The 19,073-nt window shown below is 49.1% G+C and overlaps 1 long non-coding RNA gene and 1 other non-coding gene across 2 annotated transcripts; both read left to right on the top strand.

Moving 5' to 3' along the window:
• Positions 1-1,165: 1,165 nt before the first annotated feature.
• On the top strand, positions 1,166-1,239 carry Trnaa-cgc (transfer RNA alanine (anticodon CGC)). Its single transcript has one exon. It is a non-coding gene; the product is annotated as a tRNA-Ala (tRNA).
• A 662-nt stretch (positions 1,240-1,901) lies between these two features.
• Positions 1,902-5,093, top strand: LOC124991861 (uncharacterized). The gene is made up of 3 exons (XR_007109967.1): positions 1,902-2,105; positions 4,095-4,218; positions 4,774-5,093. It is a non-coding gene; the product is annotated as an uncharacterized LOC124991861 (long non-coding RNA).
• The last annotated feature ends 13,980 nt before the right edge of the window (positions 5,094-19,073 follow it).

The raw sequence follows: 19,073 nt of genomic DNA on the forward strand, positions 1-19,073 counted from the left end.
AGAGTTCAGGAATTCCTGGGCCCCCTAAATCCCACATGCACTCTACCAGTAGGAAAAGATAGAATGCGAGTTGGATGGAGGGGAGTGTGGCCCTAGCGCCTGCCTCCACCCCGAGGGCACTAGGGAGTGGCGGGAATGGGAGAAGCTCCCTCCCCGGGCAGGAATCACCCCCTGAGTGCTCAACTTAGCAAACAGTACCTTGGGCAAACCAGCAAAAGCCTTAGTTCTCCCCAAGTGCTTGAGGCACCACGCACAAGTGCCCACCCTGCAGGGTGACCCTGATGAAGGCTGCCCTCCGTGCCACAGGCGCCCGCCCGTCGGTCGGCTTTCTCAGCAGACGTCAGCTCTAAGGGGTAGCCTTATCTTCTGGTCTAAGTGCAGCTCCTGGTACACTCTGAGCCCATCTTCCACCTGTCCGACATCTCTCCACCTCGGAGCTTTTGGTGCTTTCTGAGATGCCGTTCATAGAATCCTGGAGTGATAGAGAGATCACTTGGATGGGGGATGAAACCTGTTTCTCCCGGGGACAAGCTCCAGACACAGAGGCACCCCAGCCTTTGTCCCATATGCATGTCCAGCCAATCTCCCTGCCTTGCCCAGAGCCCGGGCCTTGTAACCCGCGTCTTCCTGGACATGGACAACGGCATCGTGTCAGCAAGGTGTGTCACAGGTGGGTGGTGTGGGCAGGGCAGCTGTCGGGAGTGCAGTGACCTCAGGCTGGATTCAGCTAGATTCATTCCCTCCACCCTGTCTTGATCCTCCTGGTTGTCTTGAAAAAATGGCTAAGGCCCCGACGGGCCCGCATTCCTTTACAGCCACATGGGCCGGAGGGAGTGGTGTGTCCCTCAGCAGATGGCAGGGCTGGTTTTAACCCCAGTCTGTGGGAGAAGTAGTAAATTATGAATTCTGGAGTCCGTGGACCTTCAAATCTTGGATCATTCATTACCTGTAGGACCTTGAAAAAGTTATTTCTCTGTGCCTCAGTTTCCCCATCTGCCAAACAGGGTGGTGAAATAATAGTACCTATCTTACAGGGTTGTTATGAGGATTAAATGAGTAGGTGCTTGGTCACAATGACAATCAGTAAATGTGAGCTAGCAGAATGACCACCGTGAGGTCCCAATGGTAGAGAAGGCACTGGTGTCAAATATTCATAGACAGGGCTGGGGATGTGGCTCAGTTGGTAGAGTGCTTGCCTCGCAAGCACAAGGCCCTGGGTTCAATCCCCAGCACCACACACACAAAAAAAATTTCCATAGACATCACCTTACTGTTCTAGCGACCCCCAAATTCCCAGGATAGATTAGAGCTGACTAAGGAAAGCCAGATTGGGCGTCAGTCTTCATCCTTGAGGATCCCCACCCCCAATAAAGGCAATCTCCCAGACCGCCCAGAGGGCAAGGAACAGCCCTGCTTCCTTGTCTGCGCTGCTCAGAACCCCGTCCCTGGCATGGACACCAGGCGGCTCCTCGCCAGTGGCCGCGAAGAGCTCGTCCCATATCCCCAGGCATCCTCGATCGCTTGTTGAGTCCTTAAGGTTCTGTCTACTGCAAAGTCCTCCAGGACTTGGTATTTTCAGCCTGGCCCCTGCTGGTGGTAATGAGTTCCAGGAGCTGACCACCCACCACGAAAAGAGGATTTTCTTTATTCTCACCACGACTCCCTCAAGCTTTAAGCAGCACTTAAAGCTAGTTCTGGATCAGGATGGGGTGGACAGGCTCAGGACCACCTGAGCCACCGCGCTCCTGACGGAGCAGACGTGCTTCTCTGTAGTCTTTATCCTTCCAGATGGAAGAGGAGCCATACATGGCTCTGGGTTTTTCTGGCAGCTTCCCTACTTCCTTGACAACTGAAGCTTGCCCTTTCCCCTCGTTTCTGTCTTTCTTGAGGTATAGGAAGCACCCAGGACAGAAGTCCCTCGCCAACTAGAAATCTCCTTACCGCCGCCTTCGACCCTGCTTAGGTGTGCCTTTGAGCACACAGTGAGAAGTTGGGCTCAGTATATGCAAACTGCATCCTGGTGTTGGAGAGAACTGGAAAGAGGGGTTAGGAATTGGCGGAAGAAGAGTAAGAGCTACGGGCAAAGTACGCAGCAATAAAAGCAGGTGAGGCCTCAGAACTCGTACCTGGAACTCCACCCCGGGGACACTGCCTGCCCTGACCAGGACATGTCCCACCCTGGGATGTTCTCCTGTGGGCAGCCCAGCCCTACCCACTCGGGATGATCCTGGGTGCTGGGCGGCAGCATCCAGAGGAAGTTTCCTTTTCCCGATGTGCTGCAGCCCTGTCCATTCCTGCATTGGTTAGTATGGGGGCAGCTGTGTCCCCTAGACAGGACAGAAAATTCAGATCAGAGCTAGGCACTGAGTCCTGACATGCTGTGAAATAGCATTTTTATAGTCATTCATCCAAGCAGTTTTTATCGAGCAGTTACTAGGTGCCCAGTACTATTTTAGATGTTGAGAAGACAGTGGTAAAAAACGGATGGACATGGAGCCTGCTTTCACAGAACTTCATCATAGTCAGGAAACATTAACAAGGAAAATTCAGATGCACGAGCAGCATCATGTATAAATCAGTCATTGGCAAACCACAGTCTTTGGGCTGAATATAGTCCTTGGCCTATTTTTGTTAAGAGATCCATGAGTTATGAATGATTTTCATATTTTTAAAGAATGGTAAAATAAAATGAATAAAACCAACCTATGCGAAGCCTAACTACCATTTGGCCCTTTACAGAAAGTTTACCAAGCTGTCTATTCCGCAACCCAGTTGGCGTACAGGCAAGACAGTAGCATCCTACAGATAACACTAACTTGCCCCGATTCCTACTGTACACCAGAGAGGTTGTGTCCGTCTAGTTCATCTAGGCTTTCTGACCCGAGCCTGCTCTCTCTCACTTGGCTTGGCTAGTAAGGGGCATTCCAGTGACATGGTGTCTTACTGTCCTTCCTTTCTTTAAGGATAATGCACAAGCTCTGGGTAGTGATTTGTCATGGTAGGGTGGTCTAGTGGTTGCCTTTCCATCTACATCTCCCCAATATATGGTGGCCTGGAGATTCAGGAGGACTGGGGCCTTAACTACCTAAACCTCATCAGGGTTCTTCCAGCAGTGACTGGTTCAGGTTCATAACATTCAGCATATTAGATTCTCCAGGGTTAAGTGATTGGTTAGGTAAAGTCCAGTAGTCTTCTTTGAATGTGAGAACACAAGAAACTTTCTGCAAGGGGTGGGATATGGATATGAGGGCAGGAATTGCTGCAGCCATTTTGCCAGAGTGTGGGAGGTCAACATGAGGATGGAGCTGATCCATGGAGAAGGAGGTACCCTAAGAATCAGGGACCCTCACCACCAGGCTTCCAGCTGAAACCTGATTTGATTTTGGACTTTTTATTTCTCAAAGCAATAAATTCCCTTCAGTGTTTAAGCTAGCCAGTTGTGGTGGTGGTGGGAGGTTTGTTTCGTTTCTTTTGACCAAGTATAGAGGTGATATTTGAGGTCTGAAAGATGACAAATAACTAGACACAGAAAGAAGACCCAGAAGAAAAACCTTCCAACCAGGGGAAAAGGCAAGTGCAAATGCCCTGAGGTAGACACAAACAGGGAACATTTGAAAAACAGAAAGACCAGTGAGCCTGGGGAAGATGGTATGGGATGACACAGAGGGTGGCCGGGGTCTTGGTGCCTAAGGAAAGGAGCTTATGATATTCTTTAAATGCATCAGGAAACTCTTCTTCATTTTTTAATTAAAATGAACTTATATTTAGATACAGCAGTAAAGAGCACAAAGCTCAAGGGCACAGGCGGAGGGCCTTCCACACCCACGCAGACATACATACCTCATCACCATTGAGTGGCGGGGGATGAAGCCTTCCCCCGAAGACAGCCCCACAGAGGCACCCCAGCCTGGCTGGGGGGTTTGTATCCGCACTGGCCTTTTCCTGCCAGCCTGCTCGATTGCCACTTACAACCCCTTTGTAGACCTACCTGTCCAGGGCAGCAGGCCCTGGCCACATGTGGCCACTGAGCACTTGAAAGGTGGGAGGTGTTCTTCCGTGTCTTCCTTATGTGGTTAGCTTTTGTCATCCTTCAGGTCTCAGCTCAAACATCACCTCCTTCTTCCTGGACCGCCTATCATGAGTGAGGATGCTTTGAAACAAGACAGCCCAAGCAGCTGGCACCTACACCAAGAGTGGTCCCAGTCACAAACCATATATGTAAGTTAAAAATGTTCTGCTGGCCCCGTGAAAACAAGTAAAAGAGAATCAGGCAAAATTAATTTTGATCATGTATTTGATTTAATGCAACAGATACAAAATATTATTATGAATGGAACATTCTACAAGTTCTTAGGCAGAACAGACATCAGAATGACAGGTTCCCTATTTGCCCAACAAGCCTCCAGTTTCTCCTTGAGTTATCTCAGACTTTTCAGATGGAGGTCATACTACAACTGTGGGTTCCATACCTGGTTGGTCACCTGAGTCACTTCAGAGTAGTCATGTACTACAGGATGATGTTCTTGGTCAATGATGGACCACACATATGACAGCGGACCCATAAGATTATATTGCCTAGTGACATGGCCATCTTAGTTTTTGTGACTACACTCTATGATACTTGTACAACAAAATCACCTAATGATGTGTTTCTCAGAATGTGTCCTCGTTACTAAGTGATGTGGATTGCATTTGAAAGAAAACGAAATACAAAACATGCAAGACCTCCCTGAGGCCAACCCAAAGATGCATGTCATGTGTCTATTTATACAGTTTGATGAATGACTGTGCTGGGCGTTCAACCTTGGGAACCATTGAGCACCATCTGCTTTCCTGAAAGGCTCGGAGACTTCACTTGGCACCAGGGTAGAGGCACAGAGAGTCCCCAACTGACAGATCTTCTAGGAGAAACCCCTCTATTAATAATGCCATCGTAGCTATGGGAAGTGTGAGTTTTCATTTCCTCGGGGTTCGGGGGGAGGAAGAACTAAAAGCGAGGCTTCAGAAATCCCCTTGGGCGTAGTCTATTTTAGGCTGGCAGAGCACACCCAGCTTGTGGGTAGGAAACAGCACCTCTGCTTGTGGAGATGAGAGAAGACAGGGGAGAACCCGGGTCTCAAGTCAGCTTGAAGATGTGGGTAAGGAGGAAAGGCACAGTTGGTAACCCATCCTCCATCCTCATCCTGTTTTCCTGTTTGGTCCTGGCTTTCCTGGCAGTGAGCCGATGGAATCTCTTCTTCCCACACCAGGTGAATAAGAGCAAAGCTAACCTGTGTTTCAAGGAGATAATTCAAAAGAGTAAGGGGGGGGGTCGATTAACCCAGTCCTTCTGGATTTCATTTTAATGGATGGGTGTGCCCTTGGCACCAGGATCATAAACCAGGCCCAGTCTCTTCCTTTGATGTATTTAAAGAGCCCTGTGTTTGCAGTCAGGACACCTGAGCTCCAATCCCAAACCTGTACCAACCAGCTGTGTCACTTTGGGTCTATGCACCTCTTCCCCCCAGGTTAAAATATGCCTAATCATACCTATCTTGTAGGTTGCAGTGATTGCTGGATAAAATAACAACGCAAGTGAAAGCAATTTAGAAACTAAAGCGCTACACGACTGCAAGACTTCAGCGTTTACAGTGGGGAAAGTGAGGCAGGGCGAACCCCGGGGAGCCAGCCTTGTGAGTTCCTGAGACTTCCAGGCGGCCCAACCCCCTGCCTTCTTCCTCTCCTCCACCGCACAGCCTGGGCCTTGGGAATGTCAGGCGCTCTGATCCAAATGACAGAATCCAAGAAAGCACGATGCCAGTTTGGTCCCTGATACACAACCCTGCGCTTCTGCTAGCCTTGGCCGGGCCTCCTCAGATCACCTTGAGAAGACGTCCCGCTAAGCCATCGCCATTCCTGTCATGGACATCTTTCTGGTCCCTATTCTGAGGTCGAGCGTCACTCCCGGAGCCACGTACGGGAGCTTGGCCTTTGTCACTTTCTCAGGTCCCCTCCAAACCCCTCCTCTCCCCTAACGCAGGTCGAAGGATGCGGGGACTTCCCGGCTCTGTCCCCACGACCGCTGGGGTGGAGACGCACTGGGCCCGAGTCGACAACTGAACACAGTGAACACGTTTTCAGCCCTCGGAAAGTACTTCCCCTCCGAGGGGACAGCACCTGAGCTGCCCCGGCGGGCGGCTGTTAACCGAGCGGGCAGCCGCTCTCCCGCGCTTCCTCCCCATCGAGCTGTCATTGTTCCCGGGCCGTCTGAGGGGCGACTCCGCGATCAGGTCCACGAGCCCGGGCAGCCCCAGCCACCGCACCAGCTGCGCGGCGGCGGCGGACGCGCTTCCCCGGCCGGCAGGAGGGCGGGGCGAGGGCGCGGGGCGGGCGGGGCCGGCGCTGCCAATCACGGCGCGGCGCACGTGCGGCACGTCTCCGCGCGGGGCGGGGGTGCGGCGGCACGCCGGGCGGGGAGGTGTGAACGCGCGGGGCCGGGGGCCCGGGGCCCGGGGCCCGGGGCCCGCGGGTGGGGGTGGGCGCCTGCAGCCGGGGGCCGCGGGGTGCGCGCGGGGCCTGGGAGCTGCGGGGCGTGGACACGCGGGGCTCGGGGAGCAGCGTGGGGGGCGGCGGGGGCGGCGTGCGAGCGCGCAGAGCGGTGGCCGTGCCGCAGAGGCTGCTCCCTTGGGCCGTTAGGGAGGCGCGGGGCGACTCGGGCGGAAGCCCAGGAATCAAAAGAGCTGCAGGACGGGGGCAGAGGGACCGGAGGGATGCCACCTGCTCGGGACCATTTATTGGGTGGGCCGGGCGCTTCCGGCTACTCATTAACGTTGGGGCGAGGCTAGGAAGGCAGCCGGGCCGACAGGGGACGGTCTCGGTCCCGCACTGAAAACCGGGCCACGGGCGGGTGGAGACGGCCTGGTCTCCACCCACCAGCCCAGCCAAGGGCCGAGACACCTGCTCGGGAGAGAGCAGGTCTTCGCCCTAGAGCTCGCCCTCTCCGCACCCTGCCTCCCGGGAGGGGTCGTTCACATTTGGTCGTGGGTTTCGAACAGAACCATCAGATGTGTAGACGGAAGGGTGGAAGGAAGCCCAGGAGCCAGAAGGGGTCTTGAGGGCGGGCATAAAGGGAAAAAGGGATGCCCCTGCTCTGGACCATTTATGCGGCCCACTCTGGCCAGGCTCTTCCGGCTACTCTTTAATACAAAGGTGGGGACAGACAGGCAGCAGGACTGACGTTTTCAGTCCAGAGTGCTGTTTTCATGTGGGCCCCGAAATTTCCATGTCCCAGCATGGAGGCCAGTGTGTTGTGGCTGTAGCTCCCTGTGGCTTGTGAGCTGTATTGTTTACTCCCCTTGAAAGGGATGCTGTAACAACTTCCGTGAGAGGAGCGCCTTTGAAGTGTGGGCAGGATTTTGGTTCTTCTGACTTCACGTTGTCTCCGTGGCTCCTTTGATGTGGCCGTGAGGGAGGCTTAGCAGACTAGGTACCCGGATCAATAGACCAAACACTGCTCCAAGTTCACCTTCACCAGGAAGGACGTACTGAAGGGCAGATAGAAATACACCAGAATCTCAAAATTTTCCGTTTCCTTGTTTTCTTTCATTAATACAGTACATATTTTTGAAATGGATTACGCAATTCTCAGTGCCTATGAAATTACAATGGAAAACTTTGGTCTGAAGTGCTCTGCCTACATTATTTTATTTTCCTCATAATAACTACCAGGTAGGTATTCTCCCCACTTTATAGATGAGAACTCGGAGGCTAGCTCACACAGCTGTCTGGCTCCAAGCCTTCCTTCTTGTACCTCTTTCACTGCAAGGTAATTGGCTTAATTAAATGAACCAAACCATGAGAAACACATCAGTACTTGGCATAGTGCACAACAGACAGCTGTCCTATCACTCTTATTACAAAAAGAAATGGAAAACTTCTGTTTCCTTGGCAAGTTCTACAAGCACCTTAGGCAGCAGACCTTGGTAAATTCTTTTAGAAATGTGTTAGGGTTCTCTTTTCTTTAGTTAGAGCCATCTCCAAGTGATGTTGGGAATGGAGGTCCCCAACAAGATGCTCCAAGACGCACTTTACAGTGTCCTCCCATGGAGATTTGCTCCCACACTTTCTCATTCCTTCCTTTCCCCTGTCGAATGTTATCAAAAGCAAGCTGTTCAGCTCTCAGCTGGGTGCTTTGAAGTCCAGGAGTCTAGAATGCAATGGAATGTGGGTTGTTTTTGTGACATGGATAATGTAACCTGACTTTTGTCTTAAAATTTCACAAAGTAAACAAATGTTATTTGCTAATTTTGTGTGTTTGTGTGCGTGTGTGCTACCTTTGGAGTGAAGCATGTCTTCAAAACTGATGTGAGACTAATAAAGGCTCTGAACAAGGGTACAGGGTGTTCTGGGCTAACCTGGGGCAGATGGGCCCTTGGAGATCCAGGAGGAGGGTGGGCTGAGCCGTCCCACTGGGTGTTGGCAGGACAAAGAGGGGAGGATGCAGAGGCCACTGAGATGCATGGCACAGTCCCCAAGTAGGGCCTCTTTAGTCAAAGGCTAGATGGAGGTCAGGCACAGCCGGGCTTTGCTTTGAACATGATAGGATGAAAGTAAATAGAAGTAAATTTTTTAAAAGTAAATAAAGGAGAAACACCTGATAATAACAAATGACATGTATCGATTACCTATTATGTGAGAGGCACTGTGCAAGGGACTTAGTGTGCTTCATTTCATTTAATGAAATCCCCTATGACATAGCTTTCTGTTTTTACTCCCACATTACAGGTAGGCAAACAGCTACCCAGAGGTTAAATTGCTCAATATAACCCAAGTAGTAAGTGGCCTGTGGCCCAGTTGCAACACCTATGAATAGTTGTGTCACCAGCCACTGGGGGGATGGAAGTACTTTGCCTGTTGTGCTGAAATTCTTTGTAAATTCTTACCATGGGAGAATGTTGGGACTTCCTAGTCCACATCCCCTCAAAGAGCTTTTGCTTGTTTTTTTTCTTTTTTTTTTTTTTTTTTTGCCTGTGCTGGGGGTCAAATCCACAACCTTGCAATGCAAAGCAAGTGCTTTACCCTTGAGCTACACCCCCAGCTGCTGAAGAAGCTTTTAAAAAGGCGTGGCTGGATCACAGATGAGGGTCACCTGTCTGGGCAGGGATCAGCAAGAAGAAATTGGGACAAATGACACAATAGGACAACAGGGTGATGGATATTATGGGGGGGCAGGGTTTAGCAAGTGGGTACATGTTCATGGAGAAGTGGAGGTAGGTCTTGGTGGGGCTGAGTCACGAGCGCTGGGTGACCACTTTGTTGGTGTGGTGTCCTAGGAAGGTGACCACTCTTAAGATGCAGGTCCCGCAGGCTGACCAGTTTGTTTGGAAGTACCACATTAACACCTTACAGCTTTAATACAGTGTTACCAGTTGACTCTGAAGTTCGTATATCGAAGTTCTAACCCCCAGTACCTCAAAATGGGACCTTACTTGGAAGTAGGGTTATTGCCAATGTAACTTGTTAAATGGAAGTCATCCTGAAGGGTGGAGGATGGGCCCCTAACCCATTATGACCGATGTCCTTCCAAACGGAGGATATTGGATAGAGACAAGCCTACAGGAAGAGTGCCTGTGGACGTGAAGACGCACCAGCCCCATGCGTCTACAGGCTGAGGAGCACCAAGGGCTGCCAGTGAACCAGAAGCCCAGAGTGCGGCAGGGGACGGATTGTTCCTCACAGTTCTCAGAAGGGACCAACTCTGACAGCACTTCACCCTGCACTTTGGTAATTCCTGTCATTTAAGCCATCCATTTGCCATACTTTCATTATGCCAGCCTTGACCAACTAATCCACATGGCCAAGTATCTGACGAGGGCTCTGTGTGCAATAAAGCCCCGAGGTTCTGGAAACCTTGCTTTGTAGGGGCTTAGAGGACCTGCTTGATATAAAATTATCCTCCTACTCTAACAGAATGATGCACGTACATAATTTAAAAAGTGAAATAGAAAACATACATCAAAATCATAATGAAAAATTTACTCCTTCTCAGCCTTTCGCGCCCCTAGGGTGTCTTTCCTAGAGGCAACTGTCTTGCTCTGTAGTTTTTTTTTTTTTTTTTCCTGATATTTACCACCATTTTTCTAAATAATATGCTTATGTTACTATTTCTGGATTTTTCAGTTTTGGACGTTACCTGTTGTCTCCCCATAATGGTAGCCAAGGAATTCTCCTCCTCCTCCCAACCCCATAACCTTGTGTCCCAGCCTTTGACGCGGAGTTTGTGTTGGCGTCATTGTCACAAGGCAAGTGCTGTTCATCTCTGAGCCATATGTGTCTGGGGACAGCAGCCTCTTCTACAATGACACTTTTTTCCCTGTGGATGCAATGACAGCTTCATGTTTTTGCTTTGCTTGATTTCCTGTGAACCTAAATGTCCCCCAAGTGCTACAGCATCTCTGCCACACTACTGTCCCCAGGATTTTCCAGTCCTTGACCCTTCATGTTTTCCCTACATGGTGTCCTCTGGCCTCTACTTCAACAAGGACAGGTAGCAAGGACAGGCAACTTGGGCCCTGGTGTGGCCCCTCTCCTGGGAACCAGGAGGAGGAGGGGCCTTTTAAAGGGGGCTGTCAGTTTTCTGGGTCTTGAGGGGGATGTTTCAATTCACTTTTGATGTAAAGTCCTTTTGTTTTTGAAGGCCAACAGGACAGGCAGGTGTATTCCTGTTGTTCTGAGGAACCTGGCAGGGTAGAGTGTTTTAGTTCAGCTTTTTTGCTGCTGTGACCAAAACACCCAACAAGAACAATTGTAGAGGAGAACAAGTTTATTTGGGGGCTCACAGTTTCTGAGGTCTTAGTCCATAGATGGTTGGCTCCATGGCAGGAGTGTGGTGGAGGAAAGCAGCTCAGGACATGGCACCAGGAAGCGGAGAAAAGGGAATTCAGACCAGGGACAAAATATATACCCTAAAGGCATGCCACCAATGACCCACCTCCTGCAGTCACACCCTACCTGCCTACAGTTACCGCTCAGGTAATTCCTAGAGTGGGCTCAATTCACTGGTTAGGTTAAGGCTCTCACAACCCCATCATTGCACTTCTGAACTTCCTTGCATTGTCTTACACACGAGCTTCTGGGGGAATCTCATATATAAACCGTAACAAAGAGGGCCTGGAATTGGTCCCCAGAGTTCGCACTCTTGACTGAGTTTGTTAATCACCCATTCAGGGTGAGTCAGATCTGAGCCCAGGAGTCATGTCTGGAGGTATGAATGACTAGAGATTCAGTAAATTTGAATTTGAACACGGATCGATATTGATTGTTTGTATGTGGGTGTGTGTGTGGGTAATGACTGGGACCAATTGGTTGAACAGATGGAGGGACCCTTTTGAGGACACCCTGAAAGACCCAGGGATGCTTTGCTGGGTTGAAGCTGAGGACCTACATTCACCTGGGACCTCAGAATCACTGTGATGTGGCGTGTCCATTTGAAAGTACTGTTGGAAACCAGGGCTCAGGTCTGTCATCCTCAGAACGCTCCAGGGAGCCGGGCAGGGTATTTCTACCCTCACTCGTGGATGAGAAATGTGAAGCTCAAAGAGGCTTGTACTGTTAAGTGACAGAGGTGGGATTGGAGCCAGGCCCAGAGTTTTTCTACCTCCACTCAAGACAAAACTCAAGTTACTGGAAGGTGACAGGGAAGTAACTGGATAAAGCTGTGGCCCCAGGTATGATGCCTTTCTTACATTCAGCTATGAGCATCACCTTTCAGGAGGGACAAGAACAAACTAGAGCCCTTCCTAGCATACGTACGCTTTGTGAGAACAGACAGGTCTGTCCTTTGCAATGTCAGTGGTTCCTCGCTGGCTGCTGTTAGCAGCACCTAGAAGCCAAGTTCTCTCTCGCCTTCCATAGGAAAGTCCCTGTTTGCCACTGGGCACCACAGGACGCTCACTATTGTGTTGGGAGGTGCCTTTCATCTGCCTCAGGACGTCTCCATCCCCTCTGTAGGAAAATGCTCGTCCACAGCAGCGCTTACAACTGAGGTGGTTGCAATGTCACGGTTTGTTCACCTTTCTCAGGAAGTAAACTTCCTTTTGTCTCAATTTGGTAAGTTTGGGGCCCTGTGCAGCCTGCCCTCCCACCTCAGTCGGCTTCTCTCTCTGACCACTGGGTAAGTGCCAACAAGCTGCTGTGCTCTGTCTTGCTAACGGGGCGGTTTCCCCAGGCTTCTTCACTTCCAACTCTGGGGAAGGTGTCAGTGGTGACTTTGGTAACTACTCATCTCCAACAGGGGTTGTTTCCTAAGATGCTGCTTCTCCTCAGGGGGAAGTGCATGGAAATTTCCTAATACTGGTCTCTCCAGGCAGGATTGGACTTGTTGCCTTAAAGGCATACTGCTTGTGAAATCTCCAGGTTCTCATTCTAACTATTTTTCATCACCATTGGATGCTAATCTTTTTATTTACAGATCAGTTTTGGCCTCACTTAGGGCTACTCCCTGTGTGTTCACTGATTTTTTTTAGACAAACTTCAGGAGGTTCTTTTCCTGACTTCTTTTGATTTTTGATGACCCCTCTTTGCAGTTCATAATCTCAAAACCACAGAAGTTTTCTGAGGTTGAGGGAAAGCATCAGGTCAAAGGCTCGGGAAGTGGTTAAGCTTTCAGAGTTCTGGAAAAGGAGCCCAGGATGTAGACTTAGGAAACCTTGAGGAGCCAGCATGACCCCATCCTGCAAGGATGGAGCAGTGCTGCCAGGCCGGGCCCCCTTCCTTGAGAGAGCACACTGGGTTTCCAGAGTGCGAAGGAGGCGGCTGCTCACACCTTCCCAGGCCTCAGAGATGTACTTGTGACACACAGTTGGAAACTGTCATTAGGGCTTAAAGAAAATGGTTGGCGTTATTCCTGATTTGCATCAGTTAATTTGGATTAAGCTGATGAGACTGCAGCTTTGGAGATGTGAAATTGTTTTTCATGTACATAGTCAGGTCTATGAAATCAGCTTTGTCACCTGGGGACCCAGGCTCTTTCTAGTCTGTGACTGCTCTCTTTAGGTTTTGTGTCTCATCCTCATCAAATTGACTGCTGACTTTCAAATAACCTGACAGAACAAAGGGAGAGGGCCTATGCCTAGTTTAAGTAGACTTCTTGGGGCTGGAAGTGTAGCCCAGTGGTAGAGCAAGTGCTTAGCAAGCTTGAAGCCCTGGGTTCAATCCCTGTCATCAAAAAAGATTTTCTGGTGATAGAACCAAACTTACTTCTGCTAACATTTCATTGACATTCAGACCAAGTTGAAGAGAGACTAGGAAATTTAAGAGGTTTAGCAGAGTGAACTCTCTTTTTAATTTTTTAGTTGCAGATGGACACAGTACCTTTATTTATTTTCGTGTGGTGCTGAGGATCGAACCCACTGCCTCACACGTGCTAGGCAACCACTGACTTACAACCCCAGCCTGCAGAGTACACTCTTACTTTGAGTAAATACAGGGTTCTGTTAAAAGGGGACAGAAAGAGCCTTGTTGCTGGATTGAATAGGCAGGTATTACAGAAAGCTGGATTAGTAACCGTGCAATAAAGAGGTTACTGGGATTTATGATTCATTTCATTCTCGTTGTGATCCTAGACAGATTGTTTGACTCTTGTGAACTTCAATATCTTCATCAAAGGTGGTGGGGAGACCATGTCCTATAACGGTGGTTATTAAACTGAGTTCCAAGTCCTGGGCTTTCCTGGGGTGACTTGGAGATGAAAGAGGACAAGTAGGACTGAGAGCAGCAGAGCAGGTGCTTCCTGGGCTCTTTTACCTGCATTTTTATGCCCCGCTCATCTCAGCAGCTCTAAAGCAATGTGACCAGGGCAGAAACTTTAGGAGCAATTGTGGAAACTTTCTGGGTTTCAGAAGCGAATTGGACGACTTCTATAAGTTCAGGTTTCTGTGGTTTCAGAGATAGAAGGACATGTGTCTGTAATTGTGAAAATACAAGGGCCAGTAGAAAAATGGTCATACTTCTATGCATCTATAGCTAATTGGACATCAATTTCTTGCCTCGAGGACATTAAAATATATTCCCTAAAGTCCAGAGTGAAAAGAGAACTTTGTCGTAAGATCTGGGCTTGTTTCCCTGCTCTGCCATTTTCTACTTGTTGCTCTGAGCCTCAACTTACTGATCTATACACTGGGAATGGAACCCAGCTACCTAGGGGTCTGCTGTAAGAACTATATGGAACCAGTTTTCTAAAAATAGGTTATTTTTAAAATTTATTTTTTTGGTATCAGAGATTGACTCAGGGACACTTAACCACTGTGCTATATCCCCAGTCCTTTTTTGTTTTGAACCAGGGTCTCTCTAAGTTGCTTAGGGTCTCACTAAGTTTCTGAGGCTGGCCTTAAACTTGTGATCCTCTTGCCTCAGCCTCCTGAGCCACTGGGATTAGCGGTGTGCACCACTGCATCTGGCAAATGTTAGTTTATTTCAATGTCACCGGTTCACCAGAGGGTTCCACACCACCTCAGGGTTAAAGTAGATTAAAAAGATCTGGCTTTAGGGATTCCACCAATTAGTTCACCAGGCTTAAAATAAAACCGGTTGCACTGTGACCCTGGAGCACCACCCTGGGCAGTGTCAAGACAGGCTCCTACCTCAGGGTCTCATGGGGATTGGTGTTCTTCCCAATGGGCAATGGAGAGAACCCGCCAAATCCTACTGTGGTTTATTTTCTCCCCTAAATTTTCTACCTTTTCCTCTTTACTGTTTTTATTTTTCTCACATCAGTTAAGGTTTTCCCATCTCAAAACAAAAGAACTCCCTTTTACCTCTACGCAGAAGATTCTTGTTACCTGTGCCTTTCCTCTACAGCCAAGAAGCTTGACCAAGTTGTCCACACCAGTGACCTCTCCTTCCTGCCCACTATGGTCATTGTCAGCTGTTTTGTGCCAAATCTCTCCACCGGAAGTGCTTCTGCCATGGTTAGGAACAACCCCAATAAGCAATTTTAGTTCTTATGTGACCTGAATGTCCCTGGTTCCTTGGGCTTTTTGAGATCACCCTTTACTTAAACTTATATTTAAATGTTTAAGTAATACATGTAAGACCAGCATGGTCCCCATATGGTTGAGGATCCCCCACTTCAGAGGGGATGTGGGTAGATGTATGTCTTTAAACTAGAAGTTTTCCCTCTAGACTCCTGGTCCTGTCTCTATTTCTGAGTCACCGTGGGCTGCTGAGCGCCTGCTCTCTCGCCTGCTCTCTCCCACCCTCTTATTTTTTTTGAGGTGCTACACCCACCACTGAGCTCCACCCCAGCCCTGCCCAGCTCTCTCTGATTTGCATCATCCTAGTGTGAACCCACCTCCTGTCTTCCTGAGTGAGGACGCTGTCACTGGGGCAGAAGAGACTGATAGAGTCTGGATAATTCTGCAGGATTACAGGGTAGAAGGGAAAGCAAAGAAAGCTGGACATCTGCCCCTGCCAACCCCGTGGACTCTACCCCACAGCCCCTCTCTGGCCACTGCACTGCTGTGTTGTTGGGGTTTCCTCCTCTCCTTCTGGAAGGGCCTCCATATTTTAGCTTCTTTTAGTCCCAAGGTCCACCCCAGAATCCTGTCTCAGAGGTCACCTGGTGTTCACAAAAATAACCCCTACTCTCTGTGCTGGGTGATTTCAGGCCCCCCACCCCCTTCTTTTTTTTGTGCTGAGGATCAAACCCAGGGCCTTGTGTATACAAGGCAAGCACTCTACCAACTGAGCGGTCTCCCCAGCCCTCAGTTCCCCTTTGACTCAACTCTTCCTTTCAGGCTAGGGGAGGGTGGGTGCTGGGGAGTCTCCCGGGTACTGACGCAGCCACCCAGACACCTTCCAAACAAAAGCAGAGTCCACCCCTCCAAATCCTCCCCAGATGCACAAACGCGGCCAGGAATTCTGATGCCAGCTTTTATTCCAGGGAGTCAGTGGGCTCAAAGAACATTCTAAGCTTCCTTCCCATCAGGAGTACCTATGGAAGGAGGGTGGAGAAGATGTTTTCAGGATTGAATTCATGGAGTTACGCTTGGTTTGTCTTGTGTCTCTTTATGTTTACATGGTGCCTCTGCCCCTGGGACCTCAACGCCCCCCTACTTGGCATTACCTCTTCCTGTTTCCCCTCCTGCCTCTGTACCGGTTCTTTCTGTCTCCTGCCTTAAAAAACAAACAAAAAACCCCACAACTTTTATTTGAAAATAACTGCAGACTTACAAGAGATCTACTGCATGATAATATGACTATACTTGACTCTGTCGTGGCACTTAATGTATAAGATAGACGCTGGGTTGTGGCTCAGTGGTAGAGCACTTGCCTAGCATGTGCGAGACCCTGGGTTCCATCCCTAGCACTGTCCAAAGTAAAGTTTTAAAAAAGGTTAAGATAGTAATTTAATGTTTTGTCATTTTGTATTAGTAACAATTTTAAAAGAGAAAATGGTATTTGAAGTCACAGTAGCCATTGAAAGGGGAAGGGAGAGGAGAGGTAGGAATTGAAATTCTTAGAGGAACAAGTTGGTTTTCAATGCAATTTAGTAAATATTTAGTATTTAATACATACCTCACACTTACAGAAAACTGGGAAAGAGTGCTACAAAGAATTCCAGCATTCTTGTATTCAGGTTCCCCAAATGTTAGTTAACATTTTATCACATTTGCTTCAGCATTATCTACCCATCATTCATCTATCTATGTAACTTTTACCTGAACTGTAGAGCGTAAGTTGCAGACATGATTCTTTTTTTGGTTGTAGATGACACAATACCTTTATTTATTTTTATGTGGTGCTGAGGATCAAATCCAGTGCCTCTCCTGTGCTAGCTGAGTGCCCTAGCACTGAACCACAAACCCAGCCCCAGACATAATGTTCTTTTACCCCCTAAATAGTTCAATTTGTACCTCCTAAAAGGCATTCTCTAAGATAGAACAATGATCACAATTAGAAAAACAACATTGGTATAATATTATCTAATCAATAAACTTCATTTTGACTTTTACTAATTGGCACAAAGCAATTGTAGCAAAAGGGAAAAAAGGGAGCTTTATTCTCCCCTAGTCTAGAATCTAATCTAGGACTATACACTGAATTATATAGTTACATTTGTTCTTTTTCTTTTTTCTTTCTGGGTACTGGTGATTGAACCCATGGGCACTTAGCCACTGAGCCACATCCCCAGACCTTTGGTATATTTTATTTTGAGCTGGGGTCTGACTGGGTTGCTTAGGGCCTCGCTAAGATGCTGAGGCTGGTTTAGAACTTTCAATCCTCCTGCCTCAGCCTCCTGGGCTACTGGGATTACAGGCCTACTTGTGTTTGTTCTTTAGTCTCCTTTAATCCAGAAGAGTTCTTCAGTCCTTGTCATTCATGACCTTGACAATTTTGAACAGCATAGGCCAGTCACTTGTGGAACATCCATGTGGGTTTGTCTCATGTCCCCTGTGATTGGGTTTAGATCACACATTTGGGGCAGCAGTGCTGCAGAAGTGCTGTGGTGTCCTTCCAGGGTGGCCCATCCGGAGGTACAGGGTGTCTCCCTGTCCCATTCCTGCTGAGGTTGACTTTGGCCTCTTGGTTAAGGTGTCTGCCAGGTTCCTCCACTGTTGGATGAGTATCAGGTATGGGAGGCTTGTCGAGATCATGTGAAATTGTCTCTTAGTGCTGATGTTTCTTAGGGCTCCATCCTCGGCCGTCTCTTCTCCTTGTGCCCTGGTGTCCTTGGCTTCCCTGATGGCTTTCAGATCTGTCTTGGCCAGGATTGTGCTGGAGACAGCACCCTCACAGGATGACCTGCACACACTTGAACTCCGCACTGCCCTCCCGTCCACGGCCCTGCCTCCTGTTCCCGGCTCCCCACGGCCTGCCCTTCCTCCTCTATTCACTGGGGCTGGTTTGTGGCACCAGCGTGTCCCTGTTCATCAGTCTTGACTCTGCCCTTCCCCTGGCATTTCATGTATGGTCAACCTATGGGTCCCCTGTTCGCAGTTCTTGACACCACTCCATGCGGGGGTTCAGACCATGTCATCTCCTGCATGGAACCTGCCACAGTCTCCCCTGCTCCTCCTGCCAGGCCCTACCTTCCCTTTAGTTCATTCTCCATCATGATGGCAGAATGGGCTTCCTAAATTGTAGACCTCATCCTGAAGAGTAGAGAGTAGGTTCTACGTACAAGCCTCAGTGGCTTCCTGTGGTCCCTCAGATAGCAGCCAACCCTTTCTTACGGGGACACCCTGCCCACTTCTCCAACTGCCCCTTAGCACGGTGGTGTTTGTAGTTTCCCATTTTTAGTTGTTCCTCTCCTTGGGTTTTCACACATGAAATCTGGACTCCCCCCACATCATTTGCCAGCTCTTGCTGCTATTTTGGATTCAGCTTAGACTTCATATCACCCACTGTGGAAGATATTCCCTGCACCCTGGGGCCTGATTTAGATACCCTTCCCAGGTGCCCCAGGTTCAAGGTGTAACCCTTCATGCTTTGAAATGAATTATTGACATCTTCCACTTGCGCTGTCAACTCCTCTAGGCCAGGACCCATGTCTCGTCCGTTCCTTGGCGGAAACCTCAGCTAACACATTATCTGGCTTCACAACACATGCTCCCTAAGCATTTGTGGAGAAGTGGGCGAGTGAGCAGAGCGGGTGAGTGAAGGCAGGACTCTGATAGAGCTGTGGGTTTTGTTGATCTAGAAAAAGTTGCCAAGATTCTGGTGACTCAGAGACAGGTTCAGGGGATAGGATGACCAGTTTTTGGAAGCCACCTCGCATAGGCCTAGGGCATCTGAGAGCAAAACCAGGAATGAGATGAATGGTTTAGAGTCCAAAAGACATAATTGAGGGAGTGCACACATCAGATATCCAAGGTGCCTGTGACCCAGAAGGGCTGGGACTTCAGAGGAACAGGTTTCCAAGGCCTAGGTGACTCAGATAGGGTTGGGCTCCAAGACCCAGGAAGGAAACTGCCAGATAAGAAAGCAATCAGCCAGGTTCCTGCCCAGGTGGCCAACCACATGGCCAAAACCCTCTGACGGCTTGGCAGCCAGTTCCGTGTACAGTTTCCTAGGGAACCGGGGGCCACACAATC

The sequence above is a fragment of the Sciurus carolinensis genome, chromosome 8 (genome assembly GCF_902686445.1).
Source record: "Sciurus carolinensis chromosome 8, mSciCar1.2, whole genome shotgun sequence".
Taxonomy (NCBI): domain Eukaryota; kingdom Metazoa; phylum Chordata; class Mammalia; order Rodentia; family Sciuridae; genus Sciurus; species Sciurus carolinensis.